The sequence below is a fragment of the Rhea americana genome, unplaced genomic scaffold, assembly GCF_003343005.1.
Source record: "Rhea americana isolate MKP2758 unplaced genomic scaffold, rheAme1 scaffold_58, whole genome shotgun sequence".
Taxonomy (NCBI): domain Eukaryota; kingdom Metazoa; phylum Chordata; class Aves; order Rheiformes; family Rheidae; genus Rhea; species Rhea americana.
Genome location: NW_028186734.1, coordinates 1,672,243 through 1,697,726, shown reverse-complemented (window position 1 = coordinate 1,697,726; position 25,484 = coordinate 1,672,243). Strand labels below are relative to the sequence as shown.

General features: G+C 39.6%; 1 protein-coding gene across 15 annotated transcripts in view; it reads right to left on the bottom strand.

Moving 5' to 3' along the window:
- The window catches only part of EPB41L3 (erythrocyte membrane protein band 4.1 like 3), a 132,797-nt gene that overhangs the window by 67,337 nt on the left and 39,976 nt on the right, over window positions 1–25,484 (bottom strand). The window lies entirely within an intron of this gene.

Sequence of the window (25,484 nt, the reverse complement as noted above, 5' to 3'; positions counted from 1 at the left end):
TTTAGGTCAACAGGTTTTGAACTCCTTAATACTTTAACTACTTTTGAAAAGGACTGAGTACTTTTGATGTCTGTATGCAAATACACACTAGAAACATTTCACGTGGRCCCACTAAGACCAACGCAAATGCGTAACTGTCCTTACGTACAGTTCTGCCCCTCTTGATTCAATTCACTCACACTTCTGTCATTTCTCTCCAAGTGCTAGAATAGCCAAAAGACCATCCCTTAAGTCATATTTCRTTTTATGAAAAGATAAGTTTTAGAATGATTTTCCATCAATATGAAAAAGTGTTTGAACTCAGCTTTATCCAGTACTAGATCAAAATGGAAATATTAGCAATATTCATTCAAAACCTTAACGTCACTGTTTTGAAATTAGATAGTCCCATTAAAAAYGTGTGATTGCTACTGAACCTCAAACTACATAGAAGGAAATCCCAACTTTAAGAAACACTGATTCCGTTCCAGTAAGGATTTGAAAAAGCAAACTCTGTGCCAGTTCAGCAAATAAACTGTATTGTACATTTCTTCCTTGTACCTTTTCAGTCATCATGGTCTTCTACTTTAGCATTTTGAATTTAAGCATTTCTAAAACAAATCAGAATGTTGCCATCTATTTCTGCTCATCACCAAGCCATAATTTCTTTAACCTGGTAATCATAGCTACTATGTAATTACAAGCAATTCCAGTGCACATAAAACTGGTAATTCATCTAGTAGGAAGCCACTATCAATTCTTAACATATGCCATCATGATTACTAGCAGAAATCAATTTCTTACGAGTTAAAAAAAATATATATGTAATATTTTTAAAACAAAAAATTTAGTACATTTCATTGTTTGAAAGAAAATGTTTTAGATGAGGTCAATTAATACTTCATACCGATTCATGTATTCTTTGTTTTAAAGGCAAAACTCTCCAGTGAATACCTTTCTCTGTGCAGGGACATACAACAAGTAATTTAATAGCATTCAGTTTGGGTTCATTTTTTGCATGTGTGTGCATGTGGGTATACATTCCTAGGTTTTGTATAACAAAACAGCACGAAACAGTGGGAATAYGAAACTAGTAGGCATTTATGGTACATCTATGTTTGAGGCCAGATTTTCAAAGTACGAACATACGACACACTTAGAAATACATGGTATTTTTCTACATAGAAGTTGGCAGTTGTATGAAAAATATCCTTTAAACAGCTTGCTATTCAAACAATTGTCTTTAAYACCTACAAAAAGAAACTATTATCTAATGTCTTGAAAATGTTACAGTTAGCAAGACACTCACCTAACCAAATTTCAGATAATTACATCTGAGATGGTCACTTTAAACTCACGACATGCTCAGTGGAGAAAAACAGACATTTCAGACTGACTCATCTGACCTATTTTAGATGTCTGCTCTAAGCTGAGATTAAGCACATACTCACGCCATTTCTTTCTACCCACTACGAAGGAAACCTAAATAAAGTTTGTCTGATGTTTACAAATCCATTCTCCACCCTCCATGTTCAATTCTATTAAGCCACTCTTTTTTGTATGCTTTAAAAAAATGAAACTGCAAAATAACATCATTCTCTCCTAGTTTTGATTTGCCCATCTGTCAGAAAACATGTAATAAGTACTCTTCACCTGAAGCTATTTCGGTTGCCTTGCTTTAAAGGCACCCATGTCCACAAGCTTTGAAAGTTTCTTTCCCCACTCCCAAATCATGTTCTGAACAACCGTATGAGATATTAAATGCAAATTCATCAAGTATTCATTCAATAATAACAAGCTGTGTATTTGATTCTTTTTTTCCTAGATATAAATACAGATTAAAAAGTTAAGAAAATTAGGTTAGTTACAAAACTATTGATAAAACAACTCCAAACAGCATAAATGACCAACACAAACTATAATGTACTGAGGTTTTAGTATAAGGGACTTTTTTTTAACATTAGTTAGAGTAGTTTGAATAGAAAACAACCGTGACACTTGCTGTTTTGGAACACACTCAATACAAGTATCTTGAGGCGTTCACCTACACAGGGTTACACTGCCGGCCAATATGGATCAAGCATCCTTCTTCAGTTTTCATTGTAGCGTTTCTGGAACCTTTTTTTTTTTTTTTTTAAATCCTATACAGCTTCTTTTCTAATGGACATTTGTATCCTTGATTTTAAGTGGACATGTTTCCATGCTCACTAGTTTCCATGCTCACTAAACTAGTCCCATAAAAATCAAGTCATGATTTTCYACCTCAAAGAATAAAAAATACAGTTCTTAAATTTTTCTGGGAAATTTCTACATGACAAAGCACTTTACAATTCCGTAAGTTACTGTTTGASCCTCGATTTCACTTCACCTATATACAAGGCCTTGCCTGCTCTGAGAGTGTTTTATTAGAAAACTTCTTGTGCATTATCAGATTTTTTAGCATAAGCGATTCTCTGGATACAATATTCCTGTCATTAGTCACACCAGATGGATTTAATTAACCCAAGGTTATCCATTTCCAAATGTCTCCTTTATTTCCCTGTGCATACCAGTATGTTTAAYAACAAATACTGAGGACAAAATACTATGGATTTCATGCTGTTATCTTAGAGAGGTAAATAGAAGCAAAGCAAACAAATTTTAAATCCAATTTCTTACAAACTCCTCAGATGATTGTACTGGCAAGATTTATCTCTTTCCATCTAATGCAGGTCTCAAGTACCTAAATTACAAGACGGAATATCAATGTTTCTTGCTCATTTAGTGTTTAGCACAAACTAATAGGTCATTTTGCTTTCTCCAGCAAACAATTACTTTTCCAAAAAAACTTTCAAGCATTTAATTTTTTATAAATGACAAAACATCTTCCTAGAAAAATGTAGCTATTTATTAATTGATTGGAAATTACAGTAATCTTAAGAAATCTAATAATATTATTTTTGTTTGTATGCARAAATCTTCTGCAGATACTACTAGCTATTTCTGTCATTTGCATAACGTGTGCAACTGGATGAGAACTTTCTTGCATTTTATCAGTTACTACTTCAAGCTAAATTCTTGCGCATAAAAATATGATTTCTGATGGGAATTTCAGTACAGAATAACAACTTTAATGCAGTTGTATTTTTAAGGTAAAGAAAAACATTACTGAAGTTCCTTAAGCTTTGTATTGCCAGAGCAACGCATGCATCAAGTTCCTCTTTTTTTCCCCCRCACATAAAATCACACTAAGAAACAAAGAACGCTACGTTACAGAAATGAGGAAATACTATGCAACACAAATATATAATTGGATATTTAAGTTTTGGCTTACAGTCCTGCATTCAAAGATTTCAAAAGACTAGTTTAATCCAAACTTAATACAGATGTTATTAATACTGGGTAGTCTAAGCCTAAAGTCAATATGGCTATAGAATTCAATCAGAATGAAAATCAAGTGTTTATTATTTAAAGAAAAATATGCCAAAATCTACTTCCTTTAAATCTGTGACAACGACTTAAAAGTTACTTTAAAAACGGATGTATTTTAAGCATTGTAAAGTTTTAAAAATAACTGAGATTACAGCACAAGAATAAATTAGGGACAACAAGCATATTAATACTCTGTCATGGTATTAAAAAACACCTTCAAGAACTACATGTTATATTTTAAAATAACTTTGATTAGATCAGTTTACAGATAAGAAATCTTTTCATATAYATTCTTATGCTGTAATTACATTTCATATGAATTACAAAACCTGCAAATCACACATGCAAAACTTAGATCCTAAAACTTTCCAATCCACTCGATCATTACTACCTCGAGCTACCAAAGTCTTGTGACTTGAGATATTACCATTTCCAATTACCAATTACTTGTTACGGACCAAAAGTAAGTGCGTCATTTCCTTTTTTGCATTAGAAACCAAAAGTCCAGTTGTCCTCTATCAGGAATTCAAAGGAATTACTTGAACAGGCAAGGTCCAGGCTATGTTGTCTGGTTTCCCTCCAGCAAGCGACAGTCACAGTCTACTGTATATATTCTACAAGTTATTTGACACTTTGTCTCCCGCTATTAGAACGCAGCTCTCCCGCGTCACCCGTCTACCCAGCAACAGAAGTCAGAGCTCAGTGATGGCAGAGTCCAAGATTTAATCTACCCAGCAGTCATTAGGAAAATCTTTATTTATTTTCCCTAATATATATTTATATATATTTGATTCATTAAGTAAACTGAAATCACATTGCGGAAGAAATTGTAAATTAAATTCCAGATAAATTGCAATGCAACGACAAAACAAAACCGAGCTAAGCGTAATTAAATGAACTATATATAGCCACTATTTGCTGCAATGCAAAGATTAATGATTTATATATAAATAAATCTTTGATCTAATTACTTCTCTTTGTGGAAAGTTCTTCTTTAACTACAATAATTTTCTGAAGATTATCATAAATCATTGTAAAGATCTAACTTGAAAGTTACATAATAAAATAATGATCCTATACTTTAAAATCAGTGTTCCACATAATGAGAAACATATTTATACAATAATGATCTTTGATGAGAGCAGCATATGGAGAGCAATATTGAACCAAGAGCCGTAACAGAAACGTCAATATATGTTTCTAGAAAACAGTATGCAGCACTGAGCTTGAAATATAAACTGTTTTCATAAAACTGCTTTATGTCTCAGCTCCTTATATTCCAATTAGTTCCTTATTAGGGGATATATATAATTTTTTTTCAGTCGTCTTTAATTTGCATGAAACTGGGGTTCACATGCACGAGGGTCTAAGCCACCAAAAACGTAGCACAGAGCATACTAGCATAGAGGCAACAGCCGTAGGAAAGGTGAGGGGACGGACTCCTGGTGCACCGAGCACGCCGGGCTTCACAATGTGCTGGAAGTCTTTACTCGTTAACCTCCTGCGTTAAGCCCTYGGGTGACCGGAGGAAAGGGAGGACGCAGGCGACGGCGTCGGACGYGCAAACCCGGAGCCCGGGCGGCCACCGGTGGGAAATGCCGCCGAGCGCCCCCAGCAGCGCAGGACACACGACCCAGGGATGAGCATAAAAGGTCTGCATAAAGGAGGAACGAAGACTACGATGCAAAGTGACTTACAATCCGCACGTGACACTGCAAAGAAGAGATTCTATGAATACATTAGGGGGTAAAACAGGTCCATTGCTTACCACATAACATCACACCAGCAAGGCCGAGTTGGCCAGTGCCTCATTGCACAATGCCTAGCTGTGACCAGACACGAGCTTGTCTTTCACCTAACACGTAGGATGTGCAAATGTAGGCTGGAGTAAGGAAAGAATAAACCAAAAAACACAGAAAGTTAGATGTGCACAACTCKGCGAAAATCATTGGAAATTACTACAGTACCTAGGGAACTACCTGTGACCATCCTTAAACCATTAACCATTACCTTGCAGAAAACAGAGAGGTCAGTTGCAAAAAGTAAAGGCCAAACACAGCATCTGATTTTACAAAGGGAGATGGAGAAGAAAAAGCCAGAAATTATATCCTAATTTTAATACCACGGAAGTTTTTGGAAGTCATTGCTAAAGGATTTCTAATCCTGTGAAAATAATGAGATTAGAAGAACAAACAGTCAAGGCGAATTTATCAAGAAGAAGTGATGTCAAACTAATGCAATGTCTGTCTGTCTCTCTCTCACAGGGCATCTGTCCTAGCTAATAAAAAGCAAAGTGGTACACATGACAGAGCCTATCTTTAGCTTTAGTAAAGCTTTTAAAGAAGTTCCACATGACCTTTTCATGAGCAAACCACAGAAATAGTTAAAATAATTTTTAAAAGGGTGAACAAGGGGTTAAAAAAACCTATCCTGAGAACACTTATCAGTTGACAACCTATGAGAACATAGCAGTTGAGGTATCACAGCCTGTCTCGGGTCTAGAGCATTAATGAGTAGACAACACAATAGCAAGCACACAGTCTGTGTTCAGTGTCACATGGGGGGAGACTGGAGCATGGTGTTACAATTTTCAATAGCTATTAAGAATAAAGCAACAGTCCAAAGAAAAAGCATATATATGCTGAATCTGACTATATTGCATAAGGATAACTGCAACAAGAATGGAGAAATGAAGTTAAAAAATATGGGAAATAACTGGTTAGGCAGCAGCAATGAAGCAGCATAAGCATCTCTAGTCGCACACTAAGTAAGAAAAATTTCATTCTGGGACATGCTAACAGGACTGTCATATGTAAAAAATGAATTTGAGCTGTTTTTCTTTCTTGAGCACCAGGGAGATGCATATGGCACATTATATTCCATTGTGGGCCTCATATTTATTGAAAAATGTATTAGAGAATGTCAAGAAGAGAGTAGGAAGAATGATACTAGGTTAGGAAAACATGACCAGTGAGAAAATGTTTAAGGATCTAGATTTGTTTAGTCTGGGAAAGAGAAGAGAGAGCGGGTAAGTGGTAAGAGCCTTGCAATACGTACAAGCTGCTTGCAGACAGAAAGTAATTACACATTTCCTGACCGCAGAACGGGAGGAACTTGACTGGCATCAAGTGTTTTTAGAGTAGATTGTATACCAACTACCAGGACAGTCAGTAACAGCTCTCTATAGGAGAGGAGTTAGGAGTCATTGCTGGAAATTTTTATGTACATATAAAGAATAATAWCAGAATTCTCTGGTTGCAACCCTATGAAGCACAAGCAATTAAAGTTTTGTTGGTTTTGCTGTCCACTTCCAGCTGGTGCAGCAACTCTAAATTCACAAAAATCTGAATCTGATTCTGCCTCAGAGCATCTGGATGAACTGGACAACGCTTATTTCTTCTTTATCTTTCATTTCTATGATTCAGTGAATATTACCAGGTCTGCTTTGTTTTATTAACAGGTCTGTTAATGGGCAGCTTCCCACAGCAATAAAACCAGAATTGTTGCAATTTCTTTTGCTCCTCCTACACACATGGTTTAGCAACAGTATGGCCCATGCATAGCTCTCTGAAGACACCAGATAATCTTTTGGAGGTCGTATCAATTAGGACACCCCAAGGCTATCTGAACTTCTGAACAGGATTAGAGAAAAATCAGGCCACCATAACCTATTCTGGATGGTTTTCCCCATCCTGCTGTTCCAAAGCAGTCATCCCCATAGGCAAACATGGATTCACTGGACGGAGAAGGGAACTGCATTTTCCTRTTAAACCACCACCTAACGCTCTCTCCGTGTTCCCAACCTCCTGTTGCTGCTGGAGCCTTCCCCGCGCCCAGCGTAGGGGCTGGCTCTGCCTCAGCTCCCTCCTCCTAAAGCCCTGGCCGTGAGGACTCACCCACCAGCTCGGAAAACRTGACCATGGCCATGGCCTGCCACACATCTTGCAGTTTTTATACAAAGCTCCAGTCTCAGAGAAACAGCATATGTTAAGTTGGCAAATGTACAAATTCCTGGGAGTTCTGGAGGTAACTATAGAAGAGCACAGTGATTAAACCCAAGCCTGACTGCTATTTTCTTTCAGCTCAAGAAATCCAGACAAAGGAAAATACAGCCAGAGTGCTTGTAGTGCAGTATATATGCTGTTTTTACACTGATTGATAAATATTTAATTCAGCAACTAAAAGGCAAGAAAGAGTCCTCAACAGCACACCATGAGTCTCTGCAGACAAGAAACTGATTTGAGTTTACRTTTACTTGAGTTTCTGACCTTTCAGAATTGCTCTGGAGCCAAATATTCACATGGGATTGATCATGCACTGTTCACTATTTAAAAGTCTTATTTAATGCTATAGATACTGACTGTGCTTCAGGCATCATATCTTTAGAGTTYGTATTTTTTTTCACTGAGTAGAAAATAGAATCAAATTTAAATTAAAAAACAAAAGCTGCACTGGTTGCTGACATATGACAGGTGTAGTAGATTACCACACTACCCTCAGGCCAAAATACTGTATCAAACTGTTACAAACGTGTTATCCTAGCACCTGTGAACAGTATTTTCTCTTTCATACTCTGCATAAACAGACTGCGCTGCAGCCTCACAAGCTGGTGACCTGTCTAACTTCACATAAACACGGGGATTAGAAACACAAGGTACCAGTCAGAGCATCGAGCCCATCTCACGCAAAGGCTTCCTGCTCCGTTGCGCCAGAGATTTATTTTACCAGCTCAAATGATGCAAAAGCCTACAAARCAAAGTGGGAGAATATAATTTAAAATATCAACATGGCCTCTCTGATTTCCTTGACATTTTATTAACTAGGATGTGGTGAAGAATCTATTGCTTCTGCTTCGTTTTACAAAGTGAGGCTTGAACAATTCACAAAGGACCAGTCACTGCTGTACTTAAGTTACTGCTGCTTGTAAGAGTGATGTAATATTACAGGTTTTGGTTATGCAGTTACTGGATACTTTTCCTCATTATTATGAGGGGTTTTTTTTTGGAGCCTTTTCTTCAGTCTCATATGGATCAGAAATGGAAAAAAGGAAATGTTTGAGGCCAAATGAAAAGACAGTCAGTTTGCAGCTGGCTAGCTATTGCCTCCCGTTGCCAGTGTCCATCTTTTCCATCATTTGCCGCTGGTCTCTTCCAGCGGCAGACACAYGAGTACAGCACGGAGCTCTGCTCCCAACCTGCAGCTGCAAGCCTCAACATGGGCCCAAATGTGCTGCAGTCCTGATTTATATTCAGGGTTTTTTTGTAAACCTACTCCAAATTAAGCCTTTTTTTTTTTCTTTTTAAGGAGCTCATCAATCATTTAGTTTCCGAAGAAGATGGCTGACAGCAACTGTACACCACCGGGAGTCAGAGTGACTACTTTCCCCATGTTATACCAGATGAGCACTCCTTCTCTAGACCCCGGGGAACTGTAGGCTGTTTTCAAGAATACTACATGCCATTTTTGAGAATGCTGGATTAAAATAATAGGGAAAAAAAATCAAACTCAGGTAGGCATAAAAAAGGAAGGAAGAAGTTACAACATCAAGTAGTGAAAAAACAGAGGAGCAAACCCTGAATCCATAGGAGGTCCTATTAAAGTAAATCGAGTTCCGCGTGAGCTGACAGCTCATGCTGGAGTTAAAGTGCCCCTACTTCATTTTACTCCTTTTTTCAAATATACTTATTTTATGCCCTGTTTTCCAGTTTTCTAAGGCATTAAATGTGTCTGTCACAGTAAGGCTATATTATGAGGCTTCCAAGTGTGCTTTGTAGTAATAACTTTTGTTTTTCTAAAATGGATTATTCTCTTCATAGTTAGATTTTAATCTCCTGGGCACTCACGTCAGATTTTAACTTAAAACACACCCTACAATATCAAGTAACAGACTTTCCAATTTGGAGCACTGCATCAGGAAACCACTGGCTCCCCAAACAAATTAAAATCTTGCAAGCCTAAACAACCAAAACCATGCCATCAGACAGTCAGCTTTTTATATTTAAACTCCTCTGGGACTCCCATACCCCTCTCAGTTTAATTACCTGCTATAGTTTACAAAAATACCGTTCAGTTGGCACAAGCAGCTGGGCCACAATACCCACRCTCCAAGTTACACTGTCATGAGAAAAACATTCTTCCATCTCTAACCAGATAACAACGTGCCAGATGATCAAACTGGGAGAAAGTTCCAGCTGCAAAAATGCATTTTAGCATTCCCGCCAAAATTCAAGTGCACATACGACAAGACCACCCTGATGGCTGTGCACTGTCAGAAAGACAACTCCACCCATTCAGCTTCTCAAATTGACCAGCTGTTAAACCATTTGTTGGATTCAAACCAAGATCTACAGATGGTGTGGGAGCAGAGACTTCTAGGAATGAATCAGTCATACTGGAAATGCACTATTGACAAGAATATTTAYGGTGGACTCGTGCATCTGTTTAGTAGAGCAACGTAATTTAAAATCACTGAGCAAATGGGATTCTCTCCCAGCTTTGCCAAATAGGTCCACTTTAGTTGCACGTTTCCAAAACACCRGAAGTTCATACACATTTTTACAGTGCATACTAGTTACATTCTTGAAGGCCCTTTACATGATGAACTCCACAATTAATTAAGTGCAAACATTCTATATCTTCACTTATATCTCAATAAATCTTTYACCATCAGTGTAGCTACTATAAACAATGAAAATTTGAAGACCAGCATCCAACAAAGCCTTGCAATGAAAATAGCTGTCTTTAAAGTAGATTTTTTAATTCCTTCACCTAACAAACCCTCAAAGGCATGTCTAGTAATTACATTATGTACTCCTGACTCAATGTTACAGTGGATTACGCTCTCTCTGAGGAAGCAAGTGACCAGATCTGGCAGTTACTCCTAAATGTATGACTATCTTGGGCTTAGGTATGTAGAAGTGACAGCARCTTAAACAGGACAGAAGGGATTGGGGCAATGGTGGCAGCCAGGTGGCTTGAGATGTCCCCACAAGACAGTGATCAGTAGAAATGGAGRGAGGAAGGGAGCAGAGGAAGAAGAAAGTGACAGTGATGAAGCTTAGTTACAAAAATAATAGTGAAAGAGAATAGACAGACTCTAGCAACAGAAGGAGGAAGATTCAAAAACAAAATAAGAAGTCACTGGAAATCATTTCAGGCTACTCAACAGAAATTAAGTATTTTTAAAAACTGATTCTATAGATCATTAGAATCCAGAAATGAGGCCAACTAATCTAGATGTTGACATTTCCCAATTCAGGAATAAATGACTTTACAACCTGAATTATTTTCTTGTCCTATGTAGTTATATGTAGGTCTGGTGGATTTTGTATTGATATGTCTTTAAGGTTACAAAACAATAATTTGAAACTCCTGAATTATACATACGAACTACCCTACTTACAGCCGGGATCCCCCAATTAAGAAATAAAGTGCAAGGCCTCAATAGCTGACCCTGTTCAGCCTGCTGAGTTTCAAAGCCGCCTCTCGAGCTAACTAGGAGAGCGCTCAAGCCAGTGAAACGGGTGCACGAACGATGGTGTTTGCCATCCTTCCTCCCGAAGTTGTGCAGGAACAAAGGCAAGACTCCTTGGGCACATGATAAACGACTGCTGCAAAGTGCATTGCATCTACTGACTGTTTTATGCCAATCCATTTCTTTCAATATCCTTCAGATCACAGCACAGCATGTAAAATTCAACTTCCTGATATTCCACAGTGCATAGTGGTGTGGGGAAAAGGTAACTCACTCATTTAAAGGAAAGAARTGGCCAATAAGGCATTTATAAGTTCAAAGTTTAACTCACCAAATAGTTTTCATATCTTAATGTACAATTCAATYTTCTCAGGAGTTATTAAAAATGCAAAAACTACAAAGAATTAATCCCTAGTACATTTATTTCACTGGGGTTCAACAACCAAAAAATTCCTCTAGTACCTATGGTTGTACGCTAGTTAAACGAGTTAAAGAGAATGAATTTCATCTCCTTCTGTCTAGATCACTTTGTAGTTTGTTTGTTTGTTTTTTTTTCCCCTTGTGGGGAGAAAAATCTTCAAGTCAATATCCTTATGGTTATTACATCTGAACTAAACTATGAATGAAGTAATCTGCCCACTCCCTAGACGTCATAAATGGCCCAGGGAAGAGTGGAGTCCTGCAGCTGGGGCCCAACGGATTCTGCAGCCTTAGCTGTATGCATGCCACTAAAACCATGCCATAAAAACCATTTTACTTATAAAACCACTTTTTAAAAGGCCTGCAAAGTAGTAAGAAATCAGCTARTCTTTCTCCCAACTCCAAAATAGCCTTAATTTTCCCAACAGCAATCATCACCACACTTTTTTGGAAGAGGCGTAACCACGCGCRAGTACGCAAAAGGTACCACCAGGACAAACAGCACATCAGACACGACAGCCTGGATCTTGCTCATGGCTTAGACGTGGCTTGCACATGGATATCCATACGTGTACTTCATGGTCCCCTTCAGAGCCCCTTGTCTAAATGGTACTTCRTGTGTGTGTRTGTGTATATATGTATATATATTTAAATGTGTGTGTATATATGTCACCTGTTACTGAAGTCCTACAATGATGAAGTTTCCACACACCCTGCAGCCAATTTATTACTCTGATTCCCTAGCCTTACTATTTAGGAAAACCTTCCCTCATGTCTGACCCAGTTCTTCCTACTTGAAATGTAAGCACAGCCCTGCGTGCCCTGACTGCTGGGGATGTGCAGCCCAGCTCCACAGCTTGCCTGCTGCTGCCTCCGTCTAGCCTCTTCTCAGCCTGTTTTTGAAAGTCGTATTTTTAGATCTCTTTTAGTCTCTTTTCCCTCTCCTCTATTCTCTCCCCAGTTGGCCATCTCCTTCATGAGCAGTAGTATCCAAACTCTCCTTCCCACTGAGAATCAGTTCAGCTTACTAGTGTTTGATAGATTGCAAAGACWACTTTGGGTCTTAAAACAATACTACTCTATATATCTGTGTATTAAGTTCACCTGCTTCACAATATTACGACACTATCGACTTTGCTTTGACTTGTGATGCTTTGACTACGCCCTTTTCTACAAACTGTTGCCTAAAGATCTCTTTTTTGAATGAAGAAAATCTTAAATATATTTATCTTCAATAAAAAATAAACCAGAATAAAATCTACTATATTGATAGTCATAGTTTAGATTTCTCATTTGATATCAAAAGAAGTTCCCCCTTTTGTGCTGCATGTCATTCAAACAAGCAAGTGAAATCTTATTAATGTACAAGACCTACTTTCAACGACAGAGCACACATGACCTATATTAGAACGAYACTGGCTCCCAGCATTTGAAGTACATTCAAGCCACGGTACTTTTATTTAYTGAAGTATTAGTGAAAGCAAATTGGCAATACTTCCAGCTGCACTTACAGCTTCTGTCCATTGCTGAAATAGCCACTCAAGCAATACCTGCCTCGTATCTGGCAGCAGGTGTTAGAGGCATTAACAACAGTTTGGCCGGTCCAACACCTCAGCACATTTTCTGCAGTGGTGTTACAAGAGCCGATAACATCTTCAATTCCCCCCAGCTCCCTCCCAAAGAACTTCACTTCTCATCTGATTCCAAGAGCCTCAGGGACATTAAGGTGACCTGAGTGGCAGTACTGGCAGTGCCATAACTTATTAATAAATTGGGAGCAAGCTCACATCTGCTAGCAGAGCAGAGGAAAGTCTATCCCATTTTATGGTCTCAAGCACATTAAAATATGTATTACTTCTGTCTACCTGTCACTTCTTGTAATATGCTTAGGTGAACATATGGCTGCAAGCCAGAACTCAAATTGTTTCAACACAAGTAGTGCTTTTGGGGAAAACTTACTTGCAACAGAAGTGTCAGTTTTCTTTYGATATGCTGGCAAATGTTTGCATCAACCTCTACCGAACCAAAATTTAAATGGTGAGCAAAGAGTGTAATTTCATGTTAATCTAGGCATCTTAACATTTATATATACACTCATGAACTGTACTATATGCTAGGTCTCACCACTGAAAAATGGAAAATCAAAAGACTGACTGCGGGTGAGTCTTAACTTGTACTTCAARAACAGTTTTGATTTTGATTCCTTAATGACAAGGCACTTCAATCAGGTGAAGTGTACGTGACCCTAAATATATAAATGAAATAATCACATCATTGTATTACAGTCTTCCAATATTAAAGCAAAAAAAAGGGTTTTCAGGGAACACACAACCGATKTGATTTCATTACACTCAAAGCAAGTGAAGAGGAATTTAAGAGGCCACATGATAGGTTCAGATGCAGCTACCCAGCTAGTTCACTGCATGCCCCTGCTACAGAGGCTGGGACAAATAAGGCCAGGAGGGAGCAAAACGGAGCCTARGTCCTATCACTAACTGGAAGGCTATTCTTGCAGTCCTGTCCGCTTGTTATCTACAGCAAACGTGCCGCTGGGGATAAGGTGCCAAGGAACCAGCTGATAAGCAAACAGGAGATATCCTTTCATTAAATCGGCAAACCAGCTGCTAGACAATGGCTTGCATTCAGAGGACTGAAAACTTGCAGAAAAGCTAGTTCAAGCTGGCTTAAATAGATACAAGTGTGGACTTGGATATTTAGGAGTTCTTAAGAAGAAAAGCAGCTTATAGTATTTTAGGGTGGGGTGCCGAGATTTTTGTCTAACCCCTTACTACTAAATAAGACCAGAAACATGGCAGATTCTTTTGTGCCCAGAATTGCATCTTAACCTCAGAATGACAGTTGTAATTAATGGGTTTTCCAAGTAGAAAGGAAAAAAAAGGATCAACTGAGGGGGGGAAAAAAGAGCCTGCAAACTGAGCAAGGATCTCTTTTCTTCTCTCACATACACATGCACACATACAAAAAAGGGGCAAAGCTCCCAAAACATGCACCCAAAGCTCTTCCCTCTTTTACCCCTTCTGTAATCTTTTCCAGCCTCATAAGTGTCCTGTGTTCAGAAAGACGAAGGTTCTCTTTTTCATTTACAATTCAGTGCACTGCTTGACCTATGTTGACACAAAAAACGTGTAACGTATTTAACTAAAACAGGTTAAAGTGTGTAAGTTTTCACTATCTCCAAAGTGAGCCCAATTTTATGAGTTTTTTTTTCTTTCCCTCCCCCCGCCGCCCCCACTCACACTTCAGAGGACAGGAAATGCCTGCTGTGAATTCTTGTCCAGCATTTTAAATACCATACGAAGTGCTTTCTTTCCACTGCCACCGAGTTTACCAAGGACCACAAGCACTTTAAGAAAGAGAGGTGTAAATACCTTTGTCCTTTTCCGTCAAGTGGAAAGCAGTTGCRCTAGACACAGAGCCAACAGTCACTCAGGGCCACGGTACAGATTGAGTTTTGGATGCTGGCCTGAGCCTACAATCCACGCTCATGTGAGCGGTTGCAGAGCAGAGCAAGGGCAGAAAGCAAGATCTGTGGGATAATGAACCGTTTTGCCATACCAGCTAGCAGCTCCAGTTGCAAGACAGATGGGGAAGTAAATGAAAAGCTACAAGTGTCTGGTGTTACAATCATACAGTTATTTCTCAAGAAGCCAGCAGTACTACATTATATACTGCAGCCATTATTACCAGTCATAATTCATTATTATCAATCATCGTGAACTATGCAAGGAAAGGCTGAATTACTACCTCTTTGCAACAGTCCAAGTATCTTAACATTCAGAAAACTYGTATGTGATGCTTTTGTAGCTTATTACATGTTTTTGCACTCTATATRCTTTTAATTTTCAAGGAAGATCATGAAAAACTATGAATCTAATAAGTGTATTATAAATAATGACATATGTTTTAATTAGTGTGATTTTATAGGGAAGGAGATTCCTTAGTTTACTCCTTTAATTCTCCTTTAATTTTCAGTGTACCAATAGGCTACAGTAGCTCTGTAAGGCAGACAGAGCAGGTCTATTGCTGAACCTGAAAAAAAGGTAATCTTAAAATGCACATCCAATAGGGAAACCGAAAACTTCTCCATACATGCTATTAACAATGTAGACAAAAGAAAACAGCGACATTTCTTTAGAATTTCTATTTCACATGTGTTTTAAACACTCTTCAAAATGTGCGTATATATATCTTTTCCCCGAAAAGATATCCTAAGTTATCATTCTTTGTCCTTTCAAAGGATGACCTCTGGTAACTGCGGTACATTAAAAAATAGATCCATTAAGACACATATGCACCTAACAAGCCTAAGTTTGGCACCCACTCCCCCCATCTCCTCTTCAAACTACATGATTTTTATAATGAAAAAATAGTGTCATAGAAGAAAAAAAAATGGCGGTTTCAGACCTTCAGACCTGACACCTTCAAAGGCAAAAGGAGCTGGGATTTTCCTTCTAACTATTGATGCAAATTCTCAACACAAATTACGGTATGCTTCCCAATTACGCCTCCCCACACAGGGGKTTATATTTACCCCTGGTCCAGGTGCAGGTGCTGTCACTGAAATTCCTCCTTGTTTTCAAGCAAAGGATGCAACAGCACCCATGCACTTGGCTGCGAAACAAATACATAACTTTTTCCCCCTCTCTACACACACATCTTTATGTGCGCAAGCCACTAAAATTATTTCATACAAATCAGGTTCATGTGTCAAGGAACAAATGACCTGGGGTTTTTAAATGTTCAAAGCCAACATATGTTTGGCTCTACACTTTATTTATGTTCTATAYGTACTTTGCCTCTTTGAGGCCTACAGCAAACAGCTGTCATTAACATTCACTCCTTCTGCTAACACTTTCCCTAATCCCTAACTGGCTTTCCAGCCTATAATTAAACTCTCCAGCTGCCACACTTGGAGATGGCACCAATATGCATCATTTGTTTCAAAGTATTCCCTAAAAAGCTCTTTCTACATGGGCTACAGACCATGGGCTGGGACCCTCTTATCATCTATTATAGATTTTGGGCTGAACCCTTTCTATTTACAAGTCATTCTTCTAGTAGGGAAACCAAATGACCAAGAAGTACTATCTTATTAATTGACCTAATACATTTTTATACTACCAAGAGCTGGAGTGCAAAGTGCTTGAAAATTGATGGATGAAAGCTGCAAATGTTTCCAGATTTTGCAAGACAAATATACCAAAAAATAATCAGAGATCCACCACAACTTAGAAAACTGTTCAACTCCAAAGTTTAAGTACCAGCTCTACAATGATAGAATTTCAATTTAGGAAGATATTCTGAACAAATGTAATGAAAGACCAAACACTGCACTTTACATTGCCACACAAGATTTGGGTTTTTGCATCCAGAAAACTTCCCCACCCCTGAAATCTAAAGGCTGAGAAACAGCTTGCACAGCATCTCCACATCCCAGAGCTCTGCACTCCAAGCATTGCAAAACAGGATTCAGCATCTCCAAATATCATCTGTTCCAGAGCAGAGCAACACTTGCTCAACTACGTGCCATCACTACAAACAGCAAGTGAACTTCATTCATAATACGACTGGCAAGTGTCCATCAACAATCCCAATAATGTATTATCACCCCGAAGCAATGGTTTYGCCTGTTGATGAAAACCTGGGAACGCTCTGGGTCAGCTACCCTCTTGCATCCCCTCCTCGAAGGTTTAGAAGTCGCCGCGTGCCTTGGCTTTGCATTTTGCCTCACGTGTCAGAGATAAGATTGAGCACTCGGATCCAGCTTCCAAGTTTCAGAAACTGCAGAATGGTTTCAAATGAGATCAAGGCTGCACCCTTGCTGAACACTAGCTGCTATTTAAACAAAGCRGGAATACCGTCACGCGAAAGGAATGTATTAATTTTAAATTTTAACCGTTGTTTAAGGTTGTTTGCTTTCCCCCTGATTTTCTGTTAAATGTTGTAAGATTTCAGTACTGTAAAATATTTCAGCAATTGCTCAGAACATACCAGCTACTATAAGAATATTTTGATAGACTAACAGAAGATTATTCATTCTGGTTTTGTGAAGTCTAAAAGCATCACTCCTCAGTGAAGAGAGCATACCAGACAGGTGCAAAAATTCCAAARCTTGAAAGCTATGGCATATTCCTAGCAGCAAGATGAGAAAGGTCAAAATTTCACATGGAAATTAATGCACTTTCAGCTCTCTCAAAACTACAAGTAAAACTTTCCTCTCTCCTTTCCTTAAATAGATCTTTATAAAGATGAATTTTGAACATTGCATGGCATGTTTAAGCTTCTAATATAAATGCTTTGAAAGGTTAAGAGCACATGAAAATGGAGTGTTTCACTGAAAACTGTTTGTCAGTTTTAATCACAGGGTAACTCTACAAAGAGGTGTGACGGATGCAATTTAAATATTCGCATGACAAATAGGATTATTAATCTTCGGGGCGTCTACAACAAAGGATCAAACAGAGCAGACAGTCACTTATCAGACCAAGGAGCTATTATAAAACTTCCTTGAGTTGAGGAAAAAAGATTCGCAGTGCTCCCAGGGTGAAACGTGTTTTCTCACCCTCGCAGAGGCCTCGTTTTGCAAAGCCAGGCGCCTTGCTGCGCCTAGCGACTGGGCTGCTCCACGCTACGGTGCCAACGGTACCTTCCTTACCTACGCTGAATTTTGCGAGGATGGCAACGGAGAAACAAAGTTGAACGCTTTGCTTGTGCCGTGAAAGAACTATTCATCCTGCACCAGTGGCTTCGATAGCATGGACTAAAAAGCTTTTCAGATAAACTCCTGCGTGAGTGAAAACCTTACCTATTACTGAATGCTATTTCGTCTTCCCATAGGAGGCTACAAATATTCTAAGTTCCTGCTAAGTTTTCAAATAGTCGCCTTTTTCTTATGACAAGGAACGATGTAATGGATTGCGAGTTAATTCCATTACTCACAAACAGCAATGACCCAAGCAAATTCTTCAAGAGTAACAGAAAACACTATCATGCCAATTTTCTGAAGAAACTATGTATTTTGCAGAAATGCTATCTTAGGTGATAYTAAATATTACTCTAATTTTGCATATGTCTAATATTACTGATAAATAATTTCATTTTATATGTCTAACTTCAAAGTTCAGAAAGGGATAAAATTCTGAAAGCTTCCACAGAGTAGCTTACAATGTGTTTTCCATATACCATAATTTCAGAATACCAGCTTTGAGCAGAGCAGATTATGTAAGGTGTTAAAACAAAGGCCAAACACCACTAGAAAGAAGTATTTTTAGTCTGAGAATCTCAAGATGTTGCACGTAAATGTAACACTAGTCAAGGACTGACTTKCACTCAGCCAGCATTTCAGACTAGTATATTTTTAAGTAGAAAATAATCCTGTTTATCATTCAAATACTTACTTAGACTCTCATTCATGTTTGTGTTCGGCCTTTTGAATTTCTTTTCAAGCTTAGCAGCCAACATTTAATTAAGAAATATTTAACTGCTAGTATTTTTAAACAATGTCACACAAACATCAATAATTGCTTATCAAATCTATGTTACAAAATCAAAATACAGCCAGTGGAAAACAGATACAAAGAAATTCRCATTCAGCAGAACTAGTTTTGTTTGGAAAAATTAACAGACAATGCATTGCCTTGGCTGAGACCTTGATTTGTTTGCCAAGTTCCATCCTGCAGTGATTTTTCTTCTTACAACAACATTGCAGGCGCAGGGGACACTATCACGGAAGCAGACTTTCGATTCTGTGAGTTAGGAACAATGACAGCCCTAGAGTTCCTTAGAAGAAAGCAGGAAAGCATGTTTAATAAACTAAATAGATATGTTTTATCCATTTATAACCTCTTCAATAGGAAATGACGAATATCTTCTTACTGAAATTTGTATCTTTGACATGCACATAACTGGGTAGTTGCCTTAACGTCTATTGCATATCATCATTTTTTACTTAAAAGAAAAAGCATAGCAACGTTTCTTAAAAATCTAAGGAGACAATAAATATTTGTATTGACTTCTGCAAATGCGTTAGAAGAACGAAGCAAAATTGCATTGCTTTTACTCCGCAAAGCAACACCACAGGATCAGAAGGTCAGAGAGGGCATCTTCTCTCATACTGTGTCTTGGTTTTAGACCGAAGAAACCCCMGCAAGAATAAGAAAAGCGCTGTTTTTGAGGATGGAAAATAAAGGATGGGGCAAACAGCAAAATAAAGCGTGACAACCTGACTGGTACTGCGATGAGGTGATACAGAACAACAAAGGACTGTGGCAAAGGCCGTGATCGCTTCTCCTCAGGGGAGAAGCAAAACCAGAATAGGAGCTTAACAGGGAGTAAGTGCAAAACCAGGCAACAGCCCACTTCAGCACAGAGGCTTCTGGTGTGGAAGGTGCTTGCCCACCTCTGGCCAGTGCAACGGGGAAGTCTACAGCTGTCTTAGCTGCAGTGGGGATCTCAAAGTACGTTTGCTAGATACCAAAGAAATATGTTATTTGCCTCTTCCCGCAGCAAAACAATGGGAAGTTGGAAAGAATTTAAAAAGAAGAAACTCCCCCCACCCCAGTTCATCCGTCATCCTTAATTCAATCACTGTCCCCTCAGGCTGGGTAAAGGAGCAGCTTTACACTCTGCGTTACCACCCTGGCAGAGAAGCTGCAAAATACAATATTCACGTGCTATATGTGATACGAGTCTAAGAGAAATAGACACGGGCTCACACAATGCAAAACAAGTCAAGGAGACATTTGTGTCACAGCATTGGCAAATGAGGCTAAATCATCCCTTTTAAAGGTTTAACGTCGTGAAACTCTGGCTGCTGTGGTTTGATTTAGCAAGAACTATGGTCAGCRGCTGCAGATCAGGAATAATACCCTCAACACCGACACTTTCAAGCAAAAGGCAGGCTTTTCAAGTAACTTTAGTGCTATCGTTATTTCACCATAATAACAGCACTTAATTGTGCAACATACWTAATTATGTACAGATGCTAGCAGGCACACAGTACATGCAGACAGAAAGCCTAGCTGAAAATAGTTAAATGTATTCATAAAGACRGTGGGCGCTGTCTTTTCTTCCTTCCTCGGACAACCACTGGGGGCGGAAGCATTGTCTGCTGGATTTGTTTTCTTCAACCCACTACAGGAGGAAAGGGATTCTCAAGAGTCGAGTAAAATAAAGCAAACTAACTACCCTCCAGTTCTGGAGGGCTGTCACTACATGGGGCTGTATGATGGTGCATGTCTGTATGCGTGCGTGTGCATGTGTGCACGTGGCCTATTTATCTATTTTTTCAAGATATGTCTATAATATTACTATATCTTATTATATATATTTGCATATAGGTGGCATTACTGGCATTGAGGGGCATGAGTGAGCAGAACGTAAACCAGTGTCAGCACTAGCTCTGAAATCAAACAGAAGCCTCCTCTGTTATCTCTGCTTGCTGCAGTGGAGAATTATCCACATTTAGCACACTACTGCCACAAGTAAGTGATCAAAACCTGACAGCGTGCTGGCACAATATTAAAGGCCCTTTCTAATTGCCGGGCTTCCAATTCCATCTCTAAGCCTGCTAACAGAAATCCTGCAAAACTCTTTAATAAATCATAGAAATCAGAGATGGAAATTAGGTCACCCCTGCCTCCTGTCCGCACCGTAAGTTTGTTTCCCCCCGTCGCACTGCCGAGTGCTCCGTCTAGTCAGCTCCTGAATGATTCAAGCGGCGAGGTTTCTCCCAACTCCCCGGGCAGGCTGCTACACGGGCCAGCGCATCGCGGTCCCCCCGCCTGCCCCCTGTCCCCAGGTGGCCAGCCCAGGGTCTTCTCCGCCCAAGTCCACCACATCCCTCTTTGCAGCCCCCTCCGATTCCTCCCAGATCTGCCCTTCATGCTTCCTCGAGTACCATCCAGCAAAAATTGTTGCTCAGGAAACGTTCTTCTGCCTCTCCTGTAATCCCACTGTAGCGTGCTGCTATTTTTAGGAGGAAAAGGAGGTGGTAAGGAATGAAAAGCTGCCAGCTCCAGCTGTACAAGAATAATGCTCCAGTACACGGAAACTGCATTACAGTGTTTTCCTTTAAGCACATATAATTAACCAAAACTTTCACTATTCTGGAATGATCCAAAGAGGAAGAGAGAGAAATGGAAAATACAAGTTCCAACRTAAAACCAACAATCCCATTTTACCTTTAAATCCTTTAGTTGGGCGTCAAGATTTTGTACCAGCTTTTGCCCAGTGAGACAAATGGCTAAACCAGCAATATAYGGGAATAATAAAATCATCAGTTGAGTGTATGAAAACTACAAAACAAGAGACGAATTTGCCTGGTGCCCCAACCTCTAAATGGAGAGCAAAATCCATCTTTTATTCCCAGCTTTGAAGCGACATGCAGACCTCGGACAGGCCCTCGTCCCCCCACCCTGCCCCTCGCACAGCTTGGATGCTCTAGGKGCCAACGTGCCCCTATGAACTACTAAACCAATCTGTGCAGACACTGCCTGCAACTATGAAGACCATCGAACTAAACCAAAGGTCCCCCCCCCCTTTTTTTTCCTTAAAAAAAAAAAATACTTTTATCACCCTTTTTACCTTTATCAAACCTTGCACAGGTTACGCAGGGCGGTCGCCTAACAGCAGGAGCCGAAGGGCCGAGCGCCGACCGCGTGCCCAGACAGCGGCTCTGCAAGAGCAGCACTTCAGTGAAGACAACCCCTAAGCTCCACGACCGAACGCAGCAGGCCAGGCGAAGTCGTCGTCTGTAGACACTTTTGAGAGATTACACCTTCTTGACCTGAGTTATACTTTGTCGGGGCAGATTCAGGTGCCTTTACCTACACCGAATCGAGCCATGCTTCGTAGAGCGGCTGACTGAGCCCTGTGGGAAGGCTTGCAGATAAGGACACCACCCCACGCAAGGCAGAGTGCAAGAACAGGTCTCTCGGTTAGCATAAGCATATGTTCCCTAGGTCTGGAAGATTTTTTTTCTCCTTTCTTCACAGCTTGTTTGCATTTGCTGGCTTATTAAACAAGATTTTATTTGCAACCAGTACATCCTAGGAAACCCAGAGGTGTTAGGCATAATTGCTCRCAGGTTCGTAAGGAGTAAACAACGTATCTTCCACCAGGGACTCCTCCTGCTCCATGGCCACCACCAATGTGACAGTAACACGGCGTGCCTCGGCGTCACCTTCTGCCAACGGAGCAAGGCTGCTGCGAGGACCACGAGCCTCCGCCRCCTCCCAGTTTTTAGGGGCTGGCAGCACCTCAGGAGCGAGGCCCCAACTATTTATTCTAGCTTCAACAGCATCACTCTCTCGCCACCCGCAGCCCACCTGGCATCGCCAGAGGCAAAATCCATTTCTYGTCTTAGGAAGAAGGCTGCCGTAAAAGCCAAATGATAGATGCCTGCTATGCCCTGGTAGATCAGTTTTTTATCATAGCCTGAAAACAGAAACATCGTCTATTTTCCATGCCATGCAGGAGCTTTCTGCTCTCACTTCTAACCCATTAAGACAGCACAATGACTTATCAGTTTTATCACATTTATCATGTAACACATCTTATATAAATGCGGGTACTGAATATTTTGTATATCTATCTATATTCAAATTGTATCTCACTGACATTTTTCCCTCCCTCTTTACACTTTCTCTCTTTCCCCAAAGTTTTCTTTATACTCACATATGCTTTCAATTTATTCTAGTCCTCTACATCCCTCCCCTCCCCCCAACACACACACACACACACACACACACACACACACACACACACACACACTCTGGGTCCCCCATCTCCACATTGCTCTTTAACCCACTAAACTAAAACCTTTCCTCAGTGAGACTGAACATCTGGTGGGTGATCCTCACACAAATTTCAGTACTTCTTTTGTTTCTCCGCTTGCAAACATATCAGTTTTTATAGGTGGCAAAGCCATTGAAAGGGATTCTCGCTCTTTGGAACACAAAATGCTTCCAAAATCCATAAAGGAAAGGGTACAGATGGAAAGAATCTTTGTAAAGGGGATTTCTCTCCTTCTCTATAAGGTTTTATTTTTATTAATGCATTGCCCTTTTGTATACTGCATCCCACATGATGTAAATAGGGTCATAAGTGATTTAGAATACTGGTGTATTTTCTYCTTAGCTTTTGTCCACTTTATTTAAAAACAACCAGCTCCACTGATTCAGTCAAAAACCAGGTGAAAAGTGAATGCTGCAATTTCACTTTCCTTCAAAGACAAAACCTGATAATTATTCAAATTGTCCTATATCATTTATTCAGGAAGGGTGGGGAAGTTTGCTGTCTCTGCAGCACACGATCTTCACGCTAACTCAGCTGTCCCAAATACTGCCCCATTTCTGCTTTTCCACGGATATTTAGTTCTCAGCAATCCTCCTGAGTTTCCTCTGCACTCATGCTTATAGAGACAGCTATTGGCAATGGCAGGAGCAGGACCAAACACCTGCAGGATTTCTCCTAGTGAAGCCTAGATAAGTGGTTACACCCTTCTTCTATACTGCCTGTGCTATTTATTCACCCAGGAAAGACTTTGGAGAACAACCTCTTCCTTTTACAAATCCACAAGTATTCTTACTAGAAAACACAGGTATTAATGCTAACTCTAATATAATAATTGCAGATCTCTCGGGGGAGGGGAACATTTCTTTTTTTAGCATTGCTTGCTAGTTTACATGAGAATGCGGTGTGTCTGTATCCATATTTACACTTTGACAATTCCTCCATCGTTACAAGTTGCAAATATTGGCGATTAAAAGAGAAAAGTGCTATAAAAGTGATGTAATCCTTCATCTTTTCAGCAGTTCATCTCTTTCAAAAGTTTTCCATTACAGCAGTRATTCAAACTGCTTAGATATGATTCTTTAAATCTAATTCCAGATCACAGTCTTTTATATACTCTACAACTCCTGTACCCAGTGAAAACAATCCATCATGATCATTTGGAATAAATGTGTTTTCAGCTTAATTTTCAGCTTAGTCAACAGCAATCCTATTTTTCAGTTATACATAGTCATTTATTTTCACTTGATAAAGCTAGAGAGAAATGATCTTTGAATAAAGTATTTCGAAAATTCGAACTCTGCTAATGTAACATATATGTCCACTTTAAAACATGATAAAGRGGTGGTAAAACACCATATCTGAGCCTGTATTATACATACCAATAAAGCACAGTCCTGCAAACTCAGAAAACACCTTGCCTGCATGGATTGTCCCTCTTTCAAAAACCAACACGCATTGAACACTCATGTACATGGATTTTCACCCAAGTATGTATTTCAAAGTCAGCTATAAATACTTTCATGTTGAAAATGCTGTAGCTTAAGAGATAAAGYTGATGCTTCATCTCATGAGAAGCAAGCATTCTTTTATAGCCACTTATAAATGGTTTGATGTTTTCCCTAAGACAACAAGCAGCCATTTACTACTACATGAGATTTCCATGAAACAAGTTTGGATGTCACCCACTATGAATAACACATTTCAAGAACGTGAAAAAGAAAACACATTTTTTTAACTCAAGATCATGCCCGAGATACAAAGAAATGACTATGCATATCTAAAAAAAATAACCATGAATAGCCCCCATGGAATTCATACCCATTGCACCAAACAACATACCTAAAAAAATGTAAGTGTGACCATGCTATCGTGTGTCAAACCTAACATCAGGGCTCCTATTATCCTTAAAAATCTCAGCCTTCAAATAACCTGTAAACAGTATTTTTTTTTTCAAACAGTAAGTATTCAACAGCCTTCCACCCTAGWCCAAGACCACCTCAGGTAAATACTTAGCAGGTTTCCATTCTAGATAAGAAAGATCCCACCCTGTTTAATTCAAAAATTACATAAATTGTAGATTCACCTTCACTTGCTCCTTCTTGGAAGAGAAAATAAACTAAAATTGGACCTCTTCAGTTTTGCTGCAGTTCCCCCAGAAAGGAGGGGAGGGTCCTGCTTTGCCAGCGTCTCCGAGTGAGGAGCGAGCGGGCTGGGGTGCGGGTGCCCCACCCTGCTGCCCCAGCGGTGCGAGGTGCCTCCTCCTCCTCCTCGCAAAGGCAAAGCCTGCCCAYCAGCGAAGCAGCTAAAAGGCAGGCTCCCATCGGACGAGCTCCTGCTCCGCAGCTGACGCGCTCCCAGTAACACCAGCTAGCCTTTTACAAGA